We start from the raw sequence: 23,135 nt of genomic DNA on the forward strand, positions 1-23,135 counted from the left end.
AAAGGATAGAAAGAGATTGATAAAGTGGTTGCGTGAACCAAGATGTTTTTGCATGATCATATCAGGGTATGCAGAACTTGATAAGAACCTAGTGGTCCACCGATTGTCACTAAAGAGTTTATCCTCCCTTGAAGTGTATGTGGATGACATGATTGCTAATTCCAAGCAAGAGGAAGATTACATGATTAACCTGGAAAAATTGTTCAAGAGGTTGAGAATGCACTAGTTGAAGTTGAACCCCTCAAAATGCACATTCGGGATAATTTCAATGAAGTTGTTAAGTTTTATTGGTAGAAAAAAAAAAAAAAAAAAAAAGAAAAATTTCCCGCCAGAGTGAAAACCCGAAAGGGTACTCTAGGCAAAATTAGGAATATATAAAAAAAAAAACCCCCCGCTAGAGTGAAAACCCGCAAGGGCGCTCTAGGCAAAAATAGGGGTAAAAATAAAAAAAAATTCTGCTTAAGTGAAAAAACCCTCACAGGCGTTTCAATTTGGGCTGCAAATTCAAATTTCAGATTGTTTGAAGAAGGATGGTTGGATTACGAGTTTGTTGAATTGATGAGTGGTGCCTGAGTTGGCTGTTAACTTGTCTCACGTTGACATAGGTGGGAGTGCAGAATTAATTTCGTAATTGAAGGGTTGGAGATCAGTTAATTGGACATACACCCAAAACTGGGGCAGATTTTGGGGTGCTCTTGATACCATCAGATATTTTACCTTGCTAAGGTGTTAGTCTGTTACATAGAAGAAGAAGTTTGTTGGCAGAAATGGAAGGTTCAGAGATAGCCTCATACAAGTCAGATTTGATTATTGTTAATTGGGTGCACACCAAAACTAGGGCAATTTTGGTACAATCTTTGAATTATCACATATTTCATCTTGGGGAAGTTCGGTTTGTCCTTCTTGCCTTTGACCTCTCTACTTTCTTGTACATATTTCATTCTAAAATATTTTATTACCACCCATCCTTTTCAATAAAAATTGTGAGGAAATTTATTTCTTCAATTTTGTTGCTTGTAGTCTCCTTTTACATATCCCAATTCAAATCTCATTTGATACTCCAAAAAACAAATTGTGAGGAAATTCATTTCTTCAATTTTGTTGCTTGTTGTCTCCTTTCCCACATCCCAATTCAATTCTCATTTCATACTCCAAAAAATTTATCATTTGCTTTCAATAATTGACAAGCACGGCTGTACTTTTGAATTTATCACTGACAAATTTTTGACAGGAAATATAATGAGTACATCAGGACAATACTTTTGATAGAAAGTTGATGGATTTTGGCATCCTAAGCTGGAAAGGATCTGAGTGAAAAGCCTGAAGCTGAAGCAGGTGTTAGCAGGAAAAAGAAGCTCACATTCCTAAGCCGTGCAAAAAAAAAAAAAAAAAAAAAAAGATTTGAATAAGGAAATTCAGATAAATGGGTAGCTTTGAATTCAGATGCATACGAACATGTAAATTTCAGGGAAAATGAATTGATTATGGGAATGTGTAGTACCCGATTTTCGTCCGGCTAAAATACAAAAAAATACAAAAATGAGAAAAAACACAAAAATGCAAAAAAACACATTTGTTGTACCTATAAGCCCATAAATATTCTCTTTCTTGGATTCTTAAGCCCACAAATACTCATATCTTAGCCCAATTCATACCAACCTATGTTCAACATTTGTTGGCCCATTTCATGAAGAGCTAATTTGCTTGTGTCCACTACCATCTTGACCAATGTCTTGATTATCATTTGAAAGCCCACCACATGATTTGTCAAACCCATTACTATTTCCACCTATACATATATACACATATATGTATATCTCTCTTGACATCATTCCATGCATCACCATCATTTTAGTGCAAATTGATGTGCAACTCCACTTAAATTCAATGGTGGTGACTCCATTTACATTCAATGGTGGTGAATCCATCATTTTAGTGCAAATTCAATGGTGGTGACTCCATTTACATTCAATGGTGGTGAATCCACTTACTTAGTGCAAATTGGTTATTCAATGGTGGTGACTCCACTTAGGTTGCCATGGTTGGTCATTCAATGGATGGGTAGCTCCTAATTTCCTATAAATAGAGAGCTAAGGGAGAGAGCTAAAGTAGGAGAGCAAGATAGAGAGCTAAGGGAGAGAGCTAAAGTAGGAGAGCAAGATAGAGAGCTAAGGGAGAGAGCTAAAGGAGGAGAGCAAGATAGAGAGCTAGGGGAGAGAGCTAAAGGAGGAGAGCAAGATAGAGAGCTAAGGGAGAGAGCTAAAGTAGGAGAGCAAGATAGAGAGCTAAGGGAGAGAGCTAAAGGAGGAGAGCAAGATAGAGAGCTAAGGGAGAGAGCAAGTAGGAGAGCAAGATAGAGAGCTAAGGGAGAGAGCTAAAGTAGGAGAGCAAGATAGAGAGCTAAGGGAGAGAGCTAAAGGAGGAGAGGAAGATAGAGAGCTAGGGGAGAGAGCTAAAGGAGGAGAGCAAGATAGAGAGCTAAGGGAGAGAGCTAAAGTAGGAGAGCAAGATAGAGAGCTAAGGGAGAGAGCTAAAGGAGGAGAGCAAGATAGAGAGCTAAGGGAGAGAGCTAAAGGAGGAGAGCAAGATAGAGAGCTAAGGGAGAGAGCTAAAGGAGGAGAGCAAGATAGAGAGCTAGGGGAGAGAGCTAAGGGAAGAGAGCAAAAATAGAGAGCTAGGGGGGGAGAAAAAGAAAAAGAGAGAAAGAAAAGGGGAGAAACTTCTTGCTATCAAGTTCATCAATCATCAAGCTTTCCTGTTATTTTTTTTGCTACAACAATCTTCTCCAATGCGAGCCTCTACAATCAAGGACTTCAAATTGCAGGATTTTCAAGACCCTAATCTGTCCGAGATTAGCAGACTGCTTTAAACTTTGAATTTTGCTCTGAAATTTTGATATAGTGTTTATTGAGGTGTTGTGACATTGTATATAAAATTTCGTTGCATTTCGACCTCATTTGATAGGTGAAATCAGAGTTGAAAAATCTGTGCGCAATGTGTGGTTTGAAAATCTGTTTTGTGCAAATCTTGATTCTTTGATATGTTGTCATTTCAATTAAGGAAATCATAAGTTGATTTCACTTATCTGGATTATGGACCATATTTGATTTCATTTATGAATTTGCCATAAGTTGGCAATAATGGATTAAATTGGCAAATGACATTTTTTCCAAAGAATCATTTATACCATAAGTTGGTGTTCAAAATTAAACCTACCAAAAGTTGGTAGGGTATTTTATCATTTACATCATAAGTTGGTATTGAAAATTAAACCTACCAAAAGTTGGTAGTACATATAATCATTTATACCATAAGTTGGTATTTAAAATCAAACTTACCAAAAGTTGGTAGGGCATTTTGTTCAATAAACCATAAGTTGGTATTTAAATTTAAACCTACCAAAGTTGGCAGTGTATTCCCAAATAAAAACTATCATAAGTTGATAGTAATATTCCAAACCTTTTTTCAAACACTATCATAAGTTGATAAGTGTTATTTCAAACCCTTTTTCCAAAGCTATCATAAGTTGATAGTATTTTTCATATCAACCTTTTTCTCAAAACAATTATATCTTGCAAAGAGCAAGTTTCCATAAGATAGCCATTAGATTAATCCGGGTAACCGTTTTCAAACGGGAGTTGTGGGGTGCCTAACACCTTCCCCACACTCAATCGATCCCCGTACTCTTTTCTCTGGTTCGCAAGTCTTTTCGGTGTCCAATTGCACCTTAAATCAATTGGTGGCGACTCTAAACATTTTTCATCCTTTCAAACGTCGGACTGCGTCGTGACCCCGGTTGCGACAACTGGCGACTCTGCTGGGGACATCAGGTTTTTTAAACCTAAGAGGGTCAAGCCCATATGATTAAATTGATTGGCTACGGTTGCTTCTTTTTGTATGATTAATTGTTTGTTTCCTTTATATGTCAGAGATGTTGATTTATTTTGTTGTGGTAAAGTATTTGTCATCTCATACATTTACACTCACTGTAGCCTACCAGCTGGGCTCTACCTTTAGTATTAGAGAGGGTTGACCACTATTCTCGTGAGATTCCGTCTCCGCATGGGTAGTGGAAGATATCCTCACCGGATCGACTTCCCTTAAAAGTTAAGGGAGGAGCTTTTGTCCCAATAGTTGGGATTTTAAAAGCAACATGATCTGGGACCTCGCGGAATAGTTAGAAAAACTTACCCAAGCACTTTATAAAGCCCTAGATCCATGTCCGAAACCTCCAGAAATTTAGGTTACCCCGTGTAATGGCATATTCTATTTTTGTGTGATTTATTCATTTGTCGTTGATGTTTTGTTTTACACATTTTTAATTGTAATTTCCATTATTGGTTTCTTCTCTCATGCATTCACGTAGGCACAGTCATTGTCAAACTAAATAAGTTCATAGTCATGCATGAGAAACAAAAAAGAAAGAAAAAAGAAAAATACCAATTCACTCATGTCATTGCCATCCTTATAGTACAAGATTACAGTTGTGAATTGATAAAACAATGAAAAATGAACAGCAAAAAATACTGGGGCAGTTTTGAGAAAATTGACTCTTAATTTTCTTGTTGATCGAGTTGGAATGGATCATTCTTTGTCTGATTCTGAGGAGGTTCATGTTTTGGCTATCGATGACAACCTTGTTGATAGAACGGTCATTGAAAGGTTGCTCAAGATTACTTCCTGTAAAGTGACTGCGGTGGATAGTGGAATAAATAGTACTTCAGTTTCTGGGATTACACGAGGAGAATAATTGTTCTGTTGGGTTTGATAGTTTGAAGATGGATTTGATTATCACCGACTACTGTATTCCTGGAATGACAAGATACAAGTTGTTGAAGAAAATCAAGAGATCGTCTGCCTTGAGAGAGATTCCAGTGGTAATCATGTCATCTGAGAACGTAGTGACTCGATCAACAGATGCTTGAGAGAAGGAGCAAAGGATTTTATTGTAAAGCCAGTGAAGTTGTCAGATGTGAAGCGCTTGAAAGGTTACATGACCAGAGATGGAAACCAAGAGAGATGCATCAACAACAAGAGAAAGCTTCCGGAGACTTGTGATCTATGGTCATTACCACCATCACCATCAGAGCCATGTTCTCCACCATCGCTGGAATCTCTTACCAGACGGTTTAAAAGATCCTGCTTGGATTAGATCCTGACCGTCCGTTATGTACCCTGGCTCACCGTGCAGATATTCATAATTTCCCGGGGAGTGTGACAGTTTTTTTTTTTTATTCTTTTATTATTCTTTTATTATTTTTATTTTATCTAGTTGAAAAAAAAAAAGAAAGAAAAAAAAAAAGAAAAAAAAGAGAAAAGAGTCGTCCTTAAGCGGGGAAATGAACAGTTGAGTGTGACAGTTTTGTTTTTTTGATTATTATCTAGTTGAAAAGAGAAGTAGGAAGAAAAAAATTCGTCCTCAAGCGGGAAAATAACAGTGGAAGGTGACAGTAAAGTGAGTACTGATGTGACAGGCACCGCGAATGTCTTCGCATATGCAGAGCCATCTTCGTCTTCATCTCAATCTCAATCATTTCTGGCAAAAGCGTGTTTTCTCTCTGAGCCATCTTCATCTCCGTCTCCATCTTCACAATCATCAAAAACACAATGTTGACCTAGACGCTAAGTTTTGGTCCAACACTTCCTTCATATTCCATTCGTATAAATATTCAAAAGTAAGAATCAGCAGAAACCAATTTCTTCCTCAAGAAATCTTCAAGGATGGATACTCCTAACTCTCCACCTGCAAAAAGGTCTAGAACTGATGAAGGTTCTACTTCTAAAGAAGATGAAGGTGGAAATGATCTCAGATTCAACCTCTCCCCTATAAGGGAAGACGAATACGAAGACGATCCCCAGGAAACTATCGAATCTCTACAAGAAGCTTTGAGGGAAATCAAAAGGAGACTTAAAAAAGCAACCGACAAAGTTCAAGACTACAAAAGGCAACTTATGGTTTCAAAGCATGCCATACAAGGTGTTCGATATATGTCATGGGGTAGACAAGCAAGTACTCATGACCCAGATAAATTGCACGAAGCAATCACTGAGATCACAGTACAACTTGGATCTGTTGCAGATGGAATAGACAGTGTTCTTTATACCCTAGAATAAAATTCCTGTCCAACAGTATGATTATTACTATGTATAAAGGGCAGTGGTTTGATATTGAGAAGATCTATCTGGCCACGATCTTCAAAGCCAAGGATTTTGTCGAGAAGAAGCCAACAAAGGTGGGGAAGTTATTTTTCCCACGGCTTATCACAAGGTTGCTTTTGTTCAAAAGCATTCGACCTCCTCGGCCTCGAGCCTCTTTGGGATATCAAGTCACCATGCTGGAAAGAAGGACATGGCGTCAGAGCATCAGCCATTTGAAAACAACTTCTGCTGGAAAGAAGCAGACCCAAGAAGGTCACTCAGTATCACCACCTAGTGATTCCTCATCAGCAGTTGCAGCATCTCCACAATCAGATCGCATGCGTGCAGCGATAGCCCGGCTAGAGATGGGGCTACAAACACTAGAAGAGGGACAGGAAAAGCTGGAGCACATGTTGGCCGTAGTCATGGATATGGTACGGAAGTCCAAACACTAGAAATTTTGGGGAGTTATGTTTTAAACTCAGTAACTGGACCAATTTGGAATTGCCAGATTCTGTCAGCAGCCTTCAAGAGTAAAATCCATCTGCACTACCATCTGTGGTCCAGCTCACGGCCATTGATTGGGTTTTAATAATGAGCATGTCTTTACTTTACTTTGATAAATTTCTCTAGTACAGCTTTTGCATGTTCAATGCTTCCAGTTCTCATGTTTTTGATGCTCTGTTACACTCATCATTCCTACATTTATTTGCCCAATTCCCGTGTTTTTGATGCCTTTGTTACATTCATCATCCCACATTTATTTGCCTTTATTTGTCTATCACTTGCAAATTCCAAATCTTGCAAATTCCATTTTGACAGGATTGAAATTGATGATAATGAAAAGATGAACCGAATGAACCAGATTTTGGGGCACCCATTAACAATGTCGAGTTTGACTTGAACATTGAGGATGAATCTGAGATATAGTCAGAAATGTTGAAACAAGTTTGATCAAAAAGAAAAGATAATTCAAATGGATGAGGTTGTTAATTTGGGGTTGGAAATTTGAATTGGTGCAAACTTGGAAGATTAGAGATGAAATAAAGAAGCAATTTGATGCGGGATGTCTTGCTGTAGTAAAATACCCCGAATGATATGGAAATATTGCACCAGTACTGAAGAAGGATGATTGTAATCAGATCACGATGGCACTAGAAGATAAAGAGGAAATTACTTTCATCACTTTATGTGATACCTTTTGCTATGAAGTCATGCCATTTGGTCTAAAAATGCAGGAGATACTTATCAGCAAACCAAGGTCATTCTGTTTCATGATATGATGCATAAAGAGATTGAAGTGCATGGGGATAACATAATTGCCAAGCCAAGTGAGGATGAAGATCACATGATTAACTTGGAAAAGTTTGTTCAAGAGGTTGAGAAGACGCTAGTTGAAGTTGAACCCCTCAAAATGCACATTCGGGACAATTTCAAGGAAGTTGTTAAGTTTTATTGGTAGAAAAAAAATAAAAAAAATATTCCCGCTAGAGTGAAAACCCGCAAGGGCGCTCTAGGCAAAAATAGGAAAAAAAAAAGAAAAAAAAAGAAGAATTATGCTAAAGTGAAAAAAAACCCTTATGGGCATTTTAGTTTGGGCTGCAAGATGGTTGGATCACGAATCTGTTGAATTGATGAGTATTGCCTGAGTTGACTGTTAACTTGTCTCACATTGACATAGGTGGGAGTGCAAAATTAATTTCGTAATTGAAGGGTTGGAGATCAGTTAATTGGACAGGCACCCAAAACTGGGGTAGATTTTGGGGTGCTCTTGATACCATCAGATATTTTACCTTGCTAAGGTGTTAGTCTGTTACATAGAAGAAGAAGTTTGTTGGCAGAAATGGAAGGTTCAGAGATAGCCTCATACAAGTCAGTTTTGATTATTGTTAATTGGGTGCACACCAAAATTGGGGCAATTTTGGTACAATCTTTGAATTATCACATATTTCATCTTGAATAAGTTCGGTTTGTCCTTCTTGCCTTTGACCTCCCTAATTTCTTGTACATATTTCATTCTAAAATATTTTATTACCACCCATCCTTTTCAATAAAAATTGTGAGGAAATTCATTTCTTCAATTTTGTGGTTTGTAGTCTCCTTTTACATATCTCAATTCAATTCTCATTTGATACTCCAAGAAACAAATTGTGAGGAAATTCATTTCTTCAATTTTGTTGCTTGTTGTCTCCTTTTCCACATCCCAATTCAATTCTCATTTCATACTCCAAAAATTTATCATTTGCTTTCAATAATTGACAAGCATGGCTGTACTTTTGAATTTATCACTGACAAAGTTTTGACAGGAAATATAATGAGTGCATCAGGACAATACTTTTGATAGGAAGTTGATGGATTTTGGTATCCTAAGCTGGAAAGGATCTGAGTGAAAAGCCTGAAGCTGAAGCAGGTGTTAGCAGGAAAGAGAAGCTCACATTCCTAAGCCGTGCAAAAAAAAAATTAAATTGAATAAAGAAATTCAGATAAATGGGTAGCTTTGAACTCAGATGCGTACGAACATGCAAATTTCAGGGAAAATCAATTGATTATGGGAATGCACATTGGAGAAGGAAAAGAGATAGCCCAAGAGCTAGAATCCAGAATGGAAAAAGGCCTTCACTAATCAGATTAGAGAAGATACATTGAAAGCTCAGTGAGTCAGAAGGTCAACCCTAACAGAGAAACAAATTTGGTTTAGCAATTCGTAATTGTGCGCTTGTTGGAGGATGGCAAAGCCTTGAGAAAACATGCATTCATTCATTCATGAGACATTCATAATTGAGCAAAATAGGTCAGTGCATGCATCATCGCTGCATAAATAAAAATTTTCCAGGCAAGCCGGGAATGACTATAATGATCCCAAACATCTTTTTCTCAAAAAAAAAAAAATCAAAAAATCTTTTCCAGCCAATTCGGGAATGGCTACAATGATCCCGAGCACCTTTTTCTCAAAAAATCAAAAAAATCTTTTCCAGCCAAGTCGGGAATGGCTACAATGATCCCGAGCACCTTTTTCACAATAAAAAAAAAATCAAAAATAAAAAATTTTCAGCCAAGCCGGGAATGGCTACAGTGATCCCGAGCACCTTTTCACCAAAAAAAAAAGTCAAAGATTAAAAAAAAAACATTGGCCAAGCCGGGAATGGCCTTGTGATCCCGTGCCCCTTTATTCTCTTGCACAAATATTTGGCCAAGCCGGGAATGGCCTTGTGATCCCGTGCCCCTTTATTTTCCTGCACCAATATTTGGCCAAGCCGGGAATGGCCTTGTGATCTCGTGCCCCTTTATTTTCCTGCACCAATATTTGGCCAAGCCGGGAATGGCCTTGTGATCCCGTGCCCCTTTATTTTCCTGCACCAATATTTGGCCAAGCCGGGAATGGCCTTGTGATCCCGTGCCCCTTTATTTTCTTGCACAAATATTTGGCCAAGCCGGGAATGGCCTTGTGATCCCGTGCCCCTTTATTTTCTTGCACAAATATTTGGCCAAGCCGGGAATGGCCATAGTGATCCCGTGCATTTCAATTCTCGTACGAAACTCGGTTGACTATACCTTTGTTTGCCTTTTATGTCATAAAAGACATACAAAGGGGGGCAGCTGTAGTACCCGATTTTCGTCCGGCTAAAATACAAAAAAATACAAAAATGAGAAAAAACACAAAAATGCAAAAAAACACATTTGTTGTACCTATAAGCCCATAAATATTCTCTTTCTTGGATTCTTAAGCCCACAAATACTCATATCTTAGCCCAATTCATACCAACCTATGTTCAACATTTGTTGGCCCATTTCATGAAGAGCTAATTTGCTTGTGTCCACTACCATCTTGACCAATGTCTTGATTATCATTTGAAAGCCCACCACATGATTTGTCAAACCCATTACTATTTCCACCTATACATATATACACATATATGTATATCTCTCTTGACATCATTCCATGCATCACCATCATTTTAGTGCAAATTGATGTGCAACTCCACTTAAATTCAATGGTGGTGACTCCATTTACATTCAATGGTGGTGAATCCATCATTTTAGTGCAAATTCAATGGTGGTGACTCCATTTACATTCAATGGTGGTGAATCCACTTACTTAGTGCAAATTGGTTATTCAATGGTGGTGACTCCACTTAGGTTGCCATGGTTGGTCATTCAATGGATGGGTAGCTCCTAATTTCCTATAAATAGAGAGCTAAGGGAGAGAGCTAAAGTAGGAGAGCAAGATAGAGAGCTAAGGGAGAGAGCTAAAGTAGGAGAGCAAGATAGAGAGCTAAGGGAGAGAGCTAAAGGAGGAGAGCAAGATAGAGAGCTAGGGGAGAGAGCTAAAGGAGGAGAGCAAGATAGAGAGCTAAGGGAGAGAGCTAAAGTAGGAGAGCAAGATAGAGAGCTAAGGGAGAGAGCTAAAGGAGGAGAGCAAGATAGAGAGCTAAGGGAGAGAGCAAGTAGGAGAGCAAGATAGAGAGCTAAGGGAGAGAGCTAAAGTAGGAGAGCAAGATAGAGAGCTAAGGGAGAGAGCTAAAGGAGGAGAGGAAGATAGAGAGCTAGGGGAGAGAGCTAAAGGAGGAGAGCAAGATAGAGAGCTAAGGGAGAGAGCTAAAGTAGGAGAGCAAGATAGAGAGCTAAGGGAGAGAGCTAAAGGAGGAGAGCAAGATAGAGAGCTAAGGGAGAGAGCTAAAGGAGGAGAGCAAGATAGAGAGCTAAGGGAGAGAGCTAAAGGAGGAGAGCAAGATAGAGAGCTAGGGGAGAGAGCTAAGGGAAGAGAGCAAAAATAGAGAGCTAGGGGGGGAGAAAAAGAAAAAGAGAGAAAGAAAAGGGGAGAAACTTCTTGCTATCAAGTTCATCAATCATCAAGCTTTCCTGTTATTTTTTTTGCTACAACAATCTTCTCCAATGCGAGCCTCTACAATCAAGGACTTCAAATTGCAGGATTTTCAAGACCCTAATCTGTCCGAGATTAGCAGACTGCTTTAAACTTTGAATTTTGCTCTGAAATTTTGATATAGTGTTTATTGAGGTGTTGTGACATTGTATATAAAATTTCGTTGCATTTCGACCTCATTTGATAGGTGAAATCAGAGTTGAAAAATCTGTGCGCAATGTGTGGTTTGAAAATCTGTTTTGTGCAAATCTTGATTCTTTGATATGTTGTCATTTCAATTAAGGAAATCATAAGTTGATTTCACTTATCTGGATTATGGACCATATTTGATTTCATTTATGAATTTGCCATAAGTTGGCAATAATGGATTAAATTGGCAAATGACATTTTTTCCAAAGAATCATTTATACCATAAGTTGGTGTTCAAAATTAAACCTACCAAAAGTTGGTAGGGTATTTTATCATTTACATCATAAGTTGGTATTGAAAATTAAACCTACCAAAAGTTGGTAGTACATATAATCATTTATACCATAAGTTGGTATTTAAAATCAAACTTACCAAAAGTTGGTAGGGCATTTTGTTCAATAAACCATAAGTTGGTATTTAAATTTAAACCTACCAAAGTTGGCAGTGTATTCCCAAATAAAAACTATCATAAGTTGATAGTAATATTCCAAACCTTTTTTCAAACACTATCATAAGTTGATAAGTGTTATTTCAAACCCTTTTTCCAAAGCTATCATAAGTTGATAGTATTTTTCATATCAACCTTTTTCTCAAAACAATTATATCTTGCAAAGAGCAAGTTTCCATAAGATAGCCATTAGATTAATCCGGGTAACCGTTTTCAAACGGGAGTTGTGGGGTGCCTAACACCTTCCCCACACTCAATCGATCCCCGTACTCTTTTCTCTGGTTCGCAGGTCTTTTCGGTGTCCAATTGCACCTTAAATCAATTGGTGGCGACTCTAAACATTTTTCATCCTTTCAAACGTCGGACTGCGTCGTGACCCCGGTTGCGACAGAATGCACATTGGAAAAGGAAAAGAGATAGCTCAAGAGCTGGGATCCAGAACGGAAAAAGGCCTTCACTAATCAGATTAGAGAAGATACATTGAAAGCTCATTGAGTCAGAAAGTCAACCCTGACAGAGAAACAAATTTGGTTTAGCAATTCGTAATTGTGCACTTGTTGGAGGATGGCAAAACCATGAGAAAACATGCATCCATTCATTCATGAGACATTCATAATTGAGCAAAATAGGTCAGTGCATGCATCATCACTGCATAAATAAAAAATTTTCAGCCAAGCCGGGTATGGCTGTAGTGATCCCATGCACTTTCTTTTCTTGTCAGCCAAGCTGGGAATGGCTGTAGTGATCCCATGCACTTTCTTTTTGATATCTGGCGATTTTTCCTGGTTTGGATACCCGACTGCTTATACTGCCATATTTGAATCTAGATCTGGTTTTGATACTCCTAATCATTCACCGTGTTAAATTACGATGTCGATACTTGGCTTTGATTTTTCTGGTGTGAATCTTGTTCGCTCACGGTGCCGATGTTTAGTTACTAATATCTGGTTAATCTGTGGTATCAATGCACTGTATATACCTGGTCAATATGTTAATGCCTAGTTTCGATGTTCGGCTATGATGTATTGTTTTGATGTTTGGTTCTTGATGCCTGGTGTGGTATTTCGTCTTGAAATTTGGTTTGATTGAAACTACATTGATTATTGAGTTGATTTCCTCGTGGAAGAAATGCTCAAGAGTTGTTGCCGATCCATCGTTTGGGCCTTTGTGTGGGTACAAATCTTGTATTCATTTGGTTTAAATTGGATTTTTCTTATATTTCCAATTGTACATGTATTGATACGGTGTTTTTGATTTGATTTAAATGGTATTTTTAACCTTTCTCTTGTTGGTTTTTGAATGTGGACCGGGCTCGACTCTACTTGGGCCGGACTCGACTTCATTTGGGCCGAAGCACATATTTGGAGATCGGATTGGGCTTGAGTAATGGACCGGGCTCTGTGGTCATATTTGTATTTGTATTTTTTTTTTTATATATTTTTATCTTGTAAATATTTTTATCTTGTTTTTATTTGTATGTCTTTGTAAAGGCAAATATGTAATAGGGTAGTGAAAATAATGGAAAGTAGTGAAGAGTAGTGTAATTTATATTTATGTTTAAATCGATTGGTATGTATGTTAGGGGTTGTTAGTTTAGAATGCATGTTAAAATGTATATTAGAATTGTATGCATAGATCATTTTCCGTAAATCTGTCAATTCAACAACCGCGTCTTTACCAAATTTTCATATAAACAAAATAAGAAGATATTTATATTAAGGTCAAATAGGAGGAGGACTTGATAAAATTCAGCTCCTGCCTAGACTTTAATTGTGTCATTTTCATTCACATTAATTTATTAGATACTAAATTAAAGTCAAATAGGAGGAGGACTTGATAAAATTCAGCTCCTGCCTAGACTTTAATTATGTTATCTTTTAAAATTAAAATATAACAAACAAATTTTTAAGAAAAAGCACACATATCAATCAAGGTAACCTTTTAGGGAGTTGTGGGGTGCCTAACACCTTCCTCACACTCAATAGACTCCCTTACCCATTTTCTGGTTCGTAGACCACATGTTTAGTGTCCAATTGCACTTATATCAATTGGTGGCGACTCTAAACAATTTTCTAAAACTAAATCATTTTCCATCCTTTCATCGCCGGTCCGCGTCGTGACCCCGGTTGCGACAACTGGCGACTCTGCTGGGGATATTGGTTTTTATACCAAAGGGGTCGTGCCTGTATGATTGATTTTTGTGCTTTTCTTATATAGTTTTTGTTAGTTCCAATTTGTGTTTGTATATTTGAGGAATTTGACAAATTTGTTCAATGTTGTAGATATCTTCTTCAGATATGGGCCTTGTGAGATTTAAATATTAGAGATATTGGTTTGTATGCCCCCACACACACATTCACTTATCACTTCACACAAATAACCCTATACCCGGGTTACTTAGTGATTAGTGAAGGTTGACCTACCACTTTCATGGGATTCACTTCCCTGTATGGGTGGAGGAAGACACCTTCCTGGATTGACGTCCTCTTATAACATTAAGGGATGGACTTTTGTGATCCAATGGAGCAAAAGCCACCTGATCCAGAGACCTCACGATTAGTTAGTTAAACCACTCATATGCACTATAGATAAACCGTAGTCATGGTTCTAAACCTCCAGACATTTTTAGACGGATTACCCATCTTAGGAACAAAGGGGGCATTCCTATCCCTAACTATTTATTTCACATGCTTATACTATGTTATATTCCTGTACATTTATATATCATGTACATTCATCACTTATTTACGTACTCATATGTACTTGATGCATCAGTTAGATTACACTTGTATATACACATTTAGTAAACCACACATGTTCATATCCATACATATCCACATAGACGTGCACACTTGTCATTAGTTCATATATGTTCATATATACTTATACATTTGTTAATTATCCATACATGTCCATATATACTTGCATGAGTGTTAATTACCCATACATGTTCATACACATCTTATACTTAGCCTTTTAATACTCCCATACATTCACTAGACACATTCTTTGCATTTTGATAAACTAATAAGTTCATAGTCATGCATGAGAAACAGAGAGAAGAAACAGAAAAAATGAGCGAAAAAAAAAAAAAAGAAAGAAAAAATTCACTCATATCATCGCCATCCTTATTACACAAGATTACAGTTGTGAATTGCTAAAACAATGAAAAATGAGCAGCAAAAAATACTGGGGCAGTTTTTGAAGAAATTGACTCTTAATTTTCTTGTTGATCGAGTTGGAATGGATCATTCTTTGTCTGATTCTAAGGAGGTTCATGTTTTGGCTATCGATGAAAACATTGTTGATAGAACGGTCATTGAAAGGTTGCTCAAGATTACTTCCTGAAGAGTGACTGCGGTGGATAGTGGAATAAGAGTACTTCAGTTTCTGGGATTACACGAGGAGAATAATTGTTCTGTTGGGTTTGATAGTTTGAAGATGGATTTGATTATCACCGACTACTGTATTCCTGGAATGACAAGATACAAGTTGCTGAAGAAAATCAAGGGATCGTCTGCCTTGAGAGAGATTCCAGTGGTAATCATGTCATCTCAGAACGTAGTGACTCGATCAACAGATGCTTGGGAGAAGAAGCAAAGGATTTTATTGTAAAGCCAGTGAAGTTGTCAGATGTGAAGCGCTTGAAAGGTTACATGACCAGAGACGGAAACCAAGAGAGATGCATCAACAACAAGAGAAAGCTTCCGGAGACTTGTGGTCTATGTTCATCATCACCGTCACCGTCATCCTCCACTCTTAGCTCTCCGCCCCCATCACTGTCAGTTTCTCCTTCACTACCACCATCACCATTAGAGCCATGTTCTCCACCACGGTTGGAATCTCTTATCAGACAGCTTAGAAGGTCCTGCTGGGATTAAATCCTGATCGTCTGTTATGTCCCCTGCCTCACTGTGCAAATATTCGTAATTTCTTGGGGAGTGTGAAAGTTTTTTTTTATTATTATTCTGTTTTATTTTTATTTAAGTTGAAAAAAAAAAAAAAAAAAAAAGAAAGAAAAAAGTTTGTCCTCAAGTGGGAAATGAACAGTTGAGTGTGACAGTTTTGTTTTTATTATTATCTAGTTGAAAAAAAGAAGGAAGAAAAGAGTTGTCCTCAAGCGGGGAAAATAACAGTGGAAGGTGACAGTAAAGTAAGTACTGATGTGACAGGCACCGCGAATGTCTTCGCATATGCAGAGCCATCTTCGTCTTCATCTCCATCTCAATCATTTCTGGCAAAAGCGTGTTTTCTCTCTGAGCCATCTTCATCTCCGTCTCCATCTTCATCTCCATTAGTTGTGGTAAAAGTGTGTTTTCTCTCACAAAGATCAAGAGCTATGCCGAGACGCTCACGCACCATCGCCTCAAGATTGCAATCCAGGCTTGCGTTGTTCAACGAAGCTGAAATTATTCCGGAGTGTAGAATTGATGAAACGGTACAGCGAGAAGCAATCAACAAATGGGCGATACGCTGCTTGAGGGAGCATTCCTTGCTGTTTTTAGTAGATCCAGATCCAGAAAATGACTTACTAGTGTATCCTCAGATCGTTCGCTCCTTCTATCACACTCTCATCGAGCTACCAAGAAGTGAGCGGACTAGGAATCAACTGGTTTATCAAGTCATTCTAGCTGGTGTGAAAGTTCAATTCACGACAGCAGATCTGTGTCGCTGCTTGGGATATCCACCAGTAGATGATAAGCCCATTGGATCTCAACAACCGATCTGTGCGTCAAAGCAGAAAATTGTTGATGATATGTGTGGAGGAAAAAAGAATAGGCTCAGCAACGCTACACGCCGTGCTTACTTGCCTTCGAAGATGTGGTTGCTGGATGATGCTGTCAGGAAAAATCTGTGCCCTATTGGTCATGAGCAAGAACGACGAGGAAAATTCTTGTCAGTCTTATACTCTATGTATAAAGGGCAGTGGTTTGATATTGGGAAGATCTATCTGGCCACGATCTTCAAAGCCAAGGATTTTGTCGAGAAGAAGCCAATAAAGGCGGGGAAGTTATTTTTCCCACGGCTTATCACAAGGTTGCTTTTGTTCAAAGGCATTCGACCTCCTCAGCCTCGAGCATCTTTGGGATATCAAGTCACCTTGCTGGAAAGAGGGACATGGCGTCAGAGCATCAGCCATTTGAAAACAACTGCTACTAGAAAGAAGCAGGCCCAAGAAGGTCACTCAGCATCACCACCTGGTGATTCCTCATCAGCAATTGCAGCATCTCCACAATCAGATCGCATGCATGCAGCGATAGCCCGGCTAGAGATGGGGCTACAAACACTAGAAGATGGACAGCAAAGGCTGGAGCACATGTTGGTCGTAGTCATGGACATGATAAGGAAGTCCAAACACTAGAAATTTTGGGGAGTTATATGAGTAGTTTGAGGGATTCCATGTTGCTATTATGGGGAATGATCAAAACTTTGCTGTTAAGCCTTGCCATGGCCTTCAGGTTTTAAGCTCAGTAACTGGACCAATTTGGAATTGTCAGATTCTGTCAGCAACCTTCAAGAGTAATATCCATGTGCACTACGATCTGGGATCCAGCTCACGACCATTGATTGGGTTTTAATAATGAGCATGTCTTTACTTTACTTTGATAAATTTCTCTAGTACAGCTTTTGCATGTTCAATATTTCCAATCCTCATGTTTTTGATGCCCTGTTACACTTATCATTCCCACATTTATTTGCCCAATTCCCGTGTTTTTGATGCCTTTGTTACGTTCATCATTCCACATTTATTTGCCTTTATTTGTCCATTACTTGCAAATTCCAAATCTTGCAAATTCCATTTTGGCAGGATTGAAATTGATGATAATGAAAAGATGAACCGAAGGAACCAGATTTTGGGGCACCCATTAACAATGTCGAATTTGACTCGAACATTGAGGATAAATCTGAGATATAGTTAGAAATGTTGAGACAAGTTTAACCAAAAAGAAAAGGTAATTCAAATGGCTAAGGTTGTTAATTCGGAAGTTGAAGATCAGAAAGAAGAAGTTTGAATTGATGCAGCACTGGAAGAAAAGGATAGAAAGAGATTGATAAAGTGGTTGCGTGAACCAAGATGTTTTTGCATGATCATATCAGGGTATGCAGAACTTGATAAGAACATAGTGGTCCACAGATTGTCACTAAAGAGTTTATCCTCCATTGAAGTGTATGTGGATGACATGATTGCTAATTCCAAGCAAGAGGAAGATTACATGATTAACCTGGAAAAATTGTTCAAGAGGTTGAGAATGCACTAGTTGAAGTTGAACCCCTCAAAATGCACATTCGGGATAATTTCAATGAAGTTGTTAAGTTTTATTGGTAGCAAAAAAAAAAAAAAAAAAAAAAATTCCCGCCAGAGTGAAAACCCGAAAGGGTACTCTAGGCAAAATTAGGAATATATAAAAAAAAAAAAAACCCCGCTAGAGTGAAAACCTGCAAGGGCGCTCTAAGCAAAAATTAGGGGCAAAAAAAAAAAAAAAAAAAACAAAAAACAAAAAACAAAAAAGATAAAGAAGAAAAAGAGAATTCCGCTAAAGTGAAAAAACAAACCCTTATGGGCATTTTAGTTTGGGCTGCAAGATGGTTGGATCACGAATCTGTTGAATTGATGAGTTTGCCTGAGTTGGCTGTTAACTTGTCTCACGTTGACATAGGTGGGAGTGCAGAATTAATTTCGTAATTGAAGGGTTGGAGATCAGTTAATTGGACATACACCCAAAACTGGGGCAGATTTTGGGGTGCTCTTGATACCATCAGATATTTTACCTTGCTAAGGTGTTAGTCTGTTACATAGAAGAAGAAGTTTGTTGGCAGAAATGGAAGGTTCAGAGATAGCCTCATACAAGTCAGATTTGATTATTGTTAATTGGGTGCACACCAAAACTAGGGCAATTTTGGTACAATCTTTGAATTATCACATATTTCATCTTGGGGAAGTTCGGTTTGTCCTTCTTGCCTTTGACCTCTCTACTTTCTTGTACATATTTCATTCTAAAATATTTTATTACCACCCATCCTTTTCAATAAAAATTGTGAGGAAATTTATTTCTTCAATTTTGTTGCTTGTAGTCTCCTTTTACATATCCCAATTCAAATCTCATTTGATACTCCAAAAAACAAATTGTGAGGAAATTCATTTCTTCAATTTTGTTGCTTGTTGTCTCCTTTCCCACATCCCAATTCAATTCTCATTTCATACTCCAAAAAATTTATCATTTGCTTTCAATAATTGACAAGCACGGCTGTACTTTTGAATTTATCACTGACAAAGTTTTGACAGGAAATATAATGAGTGCATGAGGACAATACTTTTGATAGGAAGTTGATGGATTTTGGCATCCTAAGCTGGAAAGGATCTGAGTGAAAAGCCTGAAGCTGAAGCAGGTGTTAGCAGGAAAAAGAAGCTCACATTCCTAAGCCGTGCAAAAAAAAAAAAAAAAAAAGATTTGAATAAGGAAATTCAGATAAATGGGTAGCTTTGAATTCAGATGCGTACGAACATGTAAATTTCAGGGAAAATGAATTGATTATGGGAATGCACATTGGAAAAGGAAAAGAGATAGCTCAAGAGCTGGGATCCAGAACGGAAAAAGGCCTTCACTAATCAGATTAGAGAAGATACATTGAAAGCTCAGTGAGTCAGAAAGTCAACCCTGATAGAGAAACAAATTTGGTTTAGCAATTCGTAATTGTACGCTTGTTGGAGGATGGCAAAACCATGAGAAAACATGCATCCATTCATTCATGAGACATTCATAATTGAGCAAAATAGGTCAGTGCATGCATCATCACTGCATAAATAAAAAATTTTCAACCAAGCCGGGAATGGCTACAGTGATCCCAAGCACCTTTTTCTCAATAAAAAAAAAAAATTTTAAAAAAATCAAAAAAATCTTTTCCAGCCAAGTCGGGAATGGCTATAATGATCCCGAGCACCTTTTTCACAATAATAAAAAAAAATCAAAAATCAAAAAATTTTCAGCCAAGCCGGGAATGGCTACAGTGATCCCGAGAACCTTTTCACCAAAAAAAAAAAAAAAAAAGTCAAAGATTAAAAAAAAAAAAAACATTGGCCAAGCCGAGAATGGCCTTGTGATCCCGTGCCCCTTTATTTTCTTGCACAAACATTTGGCCAAGCCGGGAATGGCCATAGTGATCCCGTGCATTTTCTCTTCTTGTCAGCCAAGCTGGGAATGGCTGTAGTGATCCCATGCACTTTCTTTTCTTGTCAGCCAAGCTGGGAATGGCTGTAGTGATCCCATGCACTTTCTTTTTGTCGGCCAAGCTGGGAATGGCCATAGTGATCCCATGCACTTTATTTTCCTGCACAAACATTGGCCAAGCCGGGAATAGCCTTGTGATCCCGTGCCCCTTTATTTTCCTGCACAAACATTGGCCAAGCCGGGAATGGCCTTGTGATCCCGTGCCCCTTTATTTTCCTGCACAAACATTGGCCAAGCCGGGAATGGCCTTGTGATCCCGTGCCCCTTTATTTTCTTGCACAAACATTTGGCCAAGCCGGGAATGGCCATAGTGATCCCGTGCATTTTCTTTTCTTGTCAGCCAAGCTGGGAATGGCTGTAGTGATCCCATGCACTTTCTTTTCTTGTCAACCAAGCTGGGAATGGCTGTAGTGATCCCATGCACTTTCTTTTTGTCGGCCAAGCTGGGAATGGCCATAGTGATCCCATGCACTTTATTTTCCTGCACAAACATTGGCCAAGCCGGGAATGGCCTTGTGATCCCGTGCCCCTTTATTTTCTTGCACAAACATTGGCCAAGCCGGGAATGGCCTTGTGATCCCGTGCCCCTTTATTTTCTTACACAAACATTTGGCCAAGCCGGGAATGGCCTTGTGATCCCGTGCCTCTTTATTTTCTTGTACAAACTTTTGGCCAAGTCGGGAATGGCCACAATGATCCCGCGCATTTCAGTCCCGTACGAAACTCGGTTGACTACGCCTTTGTTTGCCTTTTATTTCATAAAAGACATCCAAAGGGGGGCAGCTGTAGTACCCGGTTTTCGTCCGGCCAAAAAAAAAAAGGGGAAGGAGAAAAAGGGGAAGGAAATCGGTGGAAAACGAGAAGAAAAGGAGAGAAAAGGTAGGGGAGAAAGAGAGAAAAGGTAGGGGAAATTGGGGGTAAAAAGAAAAGAAGAAAAAAGAAAAAAGGTGGCGTGAATAAAGGGAAGAGAAAAATGGGAAGGAAATCGGGGGAAAAGGAGAAAAAAAGGAGAAGAGAGGCACTGGGGGGAGGAATCAGTTGGAGAGAAGAAATCATCGGCGGAAGGACAAGAGAAAGAGAGGAAAGGATTTCGAAAGCAAAACAGAGAAAGCTGAGGGATTGGAATCGAGATAGGTGCACCAGATTTAAAGAAGGTAATATACTGCAATCAACCTAAATAGCTTTTGTTTGTTCTGGTTTGAGAATTGTTTTGGTTGATGTGTGAGATTCAGCTTGTTTTATGGAGTTATTGATTATGACATGAAAATGGTTGAGAAAACCTTAGCTGATGATGAATGACAGAATTTCATTTGATGTTTGTTCGGTTCATAATCTATCTGGGTCTGCTTACTCTGTAATGTCCAATTTTGATATCTGGCGATTTTTCCTGGTTTGGATACCCGACTGCTTATACTGCCATATTTGAATCTAGATCTGGTTTTGATACTCCTAATCATTCACCGTGTTAAATTACGATGTCGATACTTGGCTTTGATTTTTCTGGTGTGAATCTTGTTCGCTCACGGTGCCGATGTTTAGTTACTAATATCTGGTTAATCTGTGGTATCAATGCACTGTATATACCTGGTCAATATGTTAATGCCTAGTTTCGATGTTCGGCTATGATGTATTGTTTTGATGTTTGGTTCTTGATGCCTGGTGTGGTATTTCGTCTTGAAATTTGGTTTGATTGAAACTACATTGATTATTGAGTTGATTTCCTCGTGGAAGAAATGCTCAAGAGTTGTTGCCGATCCATCGTTTGGGCCTTTGTGTGGGTACAAATCTTGTATTCATTTGGTTTAAATTGGATTTTTCTTATATTTCCAATTGTACATGTATTGATACGGTGTTTTTGATTTGATTTAAATGGTATTTTTAACCTTTCTCTTGTTGGTTTTTGAATGTGGACCGGGCTCGACTCTACTTGGGCCGGACTCGACTTCATTTGGGCCGAAGCACATATTTGGAGATCGGATTGGGCTTGAGTAATGGACCGGGCTCTGTGGTCATATTTGTATTTGTATTTTTTTTTTTATATATTTTTATCTTGTAAATATTTTTATCTTGTTTTTATTTGTATGTCTTTGTAAAGGCAAATATGTAATAGGGTAGTGAAAATAATGGAAAGTAGTGAAGAGTAGTGTAATTTATATTTATGTTTAAATCGATTGGTATGTATGTTAGGGGTTGTTAGTTTAGAATGCATGTTAAAATGTATATTAGAATTGTATGCATAGATCATTTTCCGTAAATCTGTCAATTCAACAACCGCGTCTTTACCAAATTTTCATATAAACAAAATAAGAAGATATTTATATTAAGGTCAAATAGGAGGAGGACTTGATAAAATTCAGCTCCTGCCTAGACTTTAATTGTGTCATTTTCATTCACATTAATTTATTAGATACTAAATTAAAGTCAAATAGGAGGAGGACTTGATAAAATTCAGCTCCTGCCTAGACTTTAATTATGTTATCTTTTAAAATTAAAATATAACAAACAAATTTTTAAGAAAAAGCACACATATCAATCAAGGTAACCTTTTAGGGAGTTGTGGGGTGCCTAACACCTTCCTCACACTCAATAGACTCCCTTACCCATTTTCTGGTTCGTAGACCACATGTTTAGTGTCCAATTGCACTTATATCAATTGGTGGCGACTCTAAACAATTTTCTAAAACTAAATCATTTTCCATCCTTTCATCGCCGGTCCGCGTCGTGACCCCGGTTGCGACAAATGTTTTTAAGGACAATGATAAACTATAAATGAAAATGAGTTTATCATAGTCGTTGAGTTGTCATATTCAGAGCTTGCTATAATTTTACTCCGCGTACAATCCTTTCTTAGATGAGTTGTTTTAAATCTGTCCTATTATCCTAGTTTCTAATAAACTTTAGAATGTGTTAACTTTATTCTCTCTCACGGAGGCATATATATATTGTGACAAGTACTAGTTCTGTGGTATACAAGACCACTAAGGAAACTAAATAATATAGGGATTCTAATTCTATACTAACTATAGTTGACTCACGCTAACACTCCCCCTCAAGTTGGTGCGTAGATATCATCCAAACCCAACTTGTCGAATGAGTCACAAAACACCCTACTCGAAACTGCATGAGTAAGAATATCTGCCAATTGATCTCCTGTCCTCACGAATGGAATATCCACTAACTTAGCTTCTCGCTTCTCCTTGATGAAGTGTCAATCTACCTCAACATCTCTTTGGCTACCTAATTATCGCAA

Source organism: Tripterygium wilfordii, chromosome 6 (assembly GCF_013401445.1).
Source record: "Tripterygium wilfordii isolate XIE 37 chromosome 6, ASM1340144v1, whole genome shotgun sequence".
NCBI classification, from domain to species: Eukaryota; Viridiplantae; Streptophyta; class Magnoliopsida; order Celastrales; family Celastraceae; genus Tripterygium; species Tripterygium wilfordii.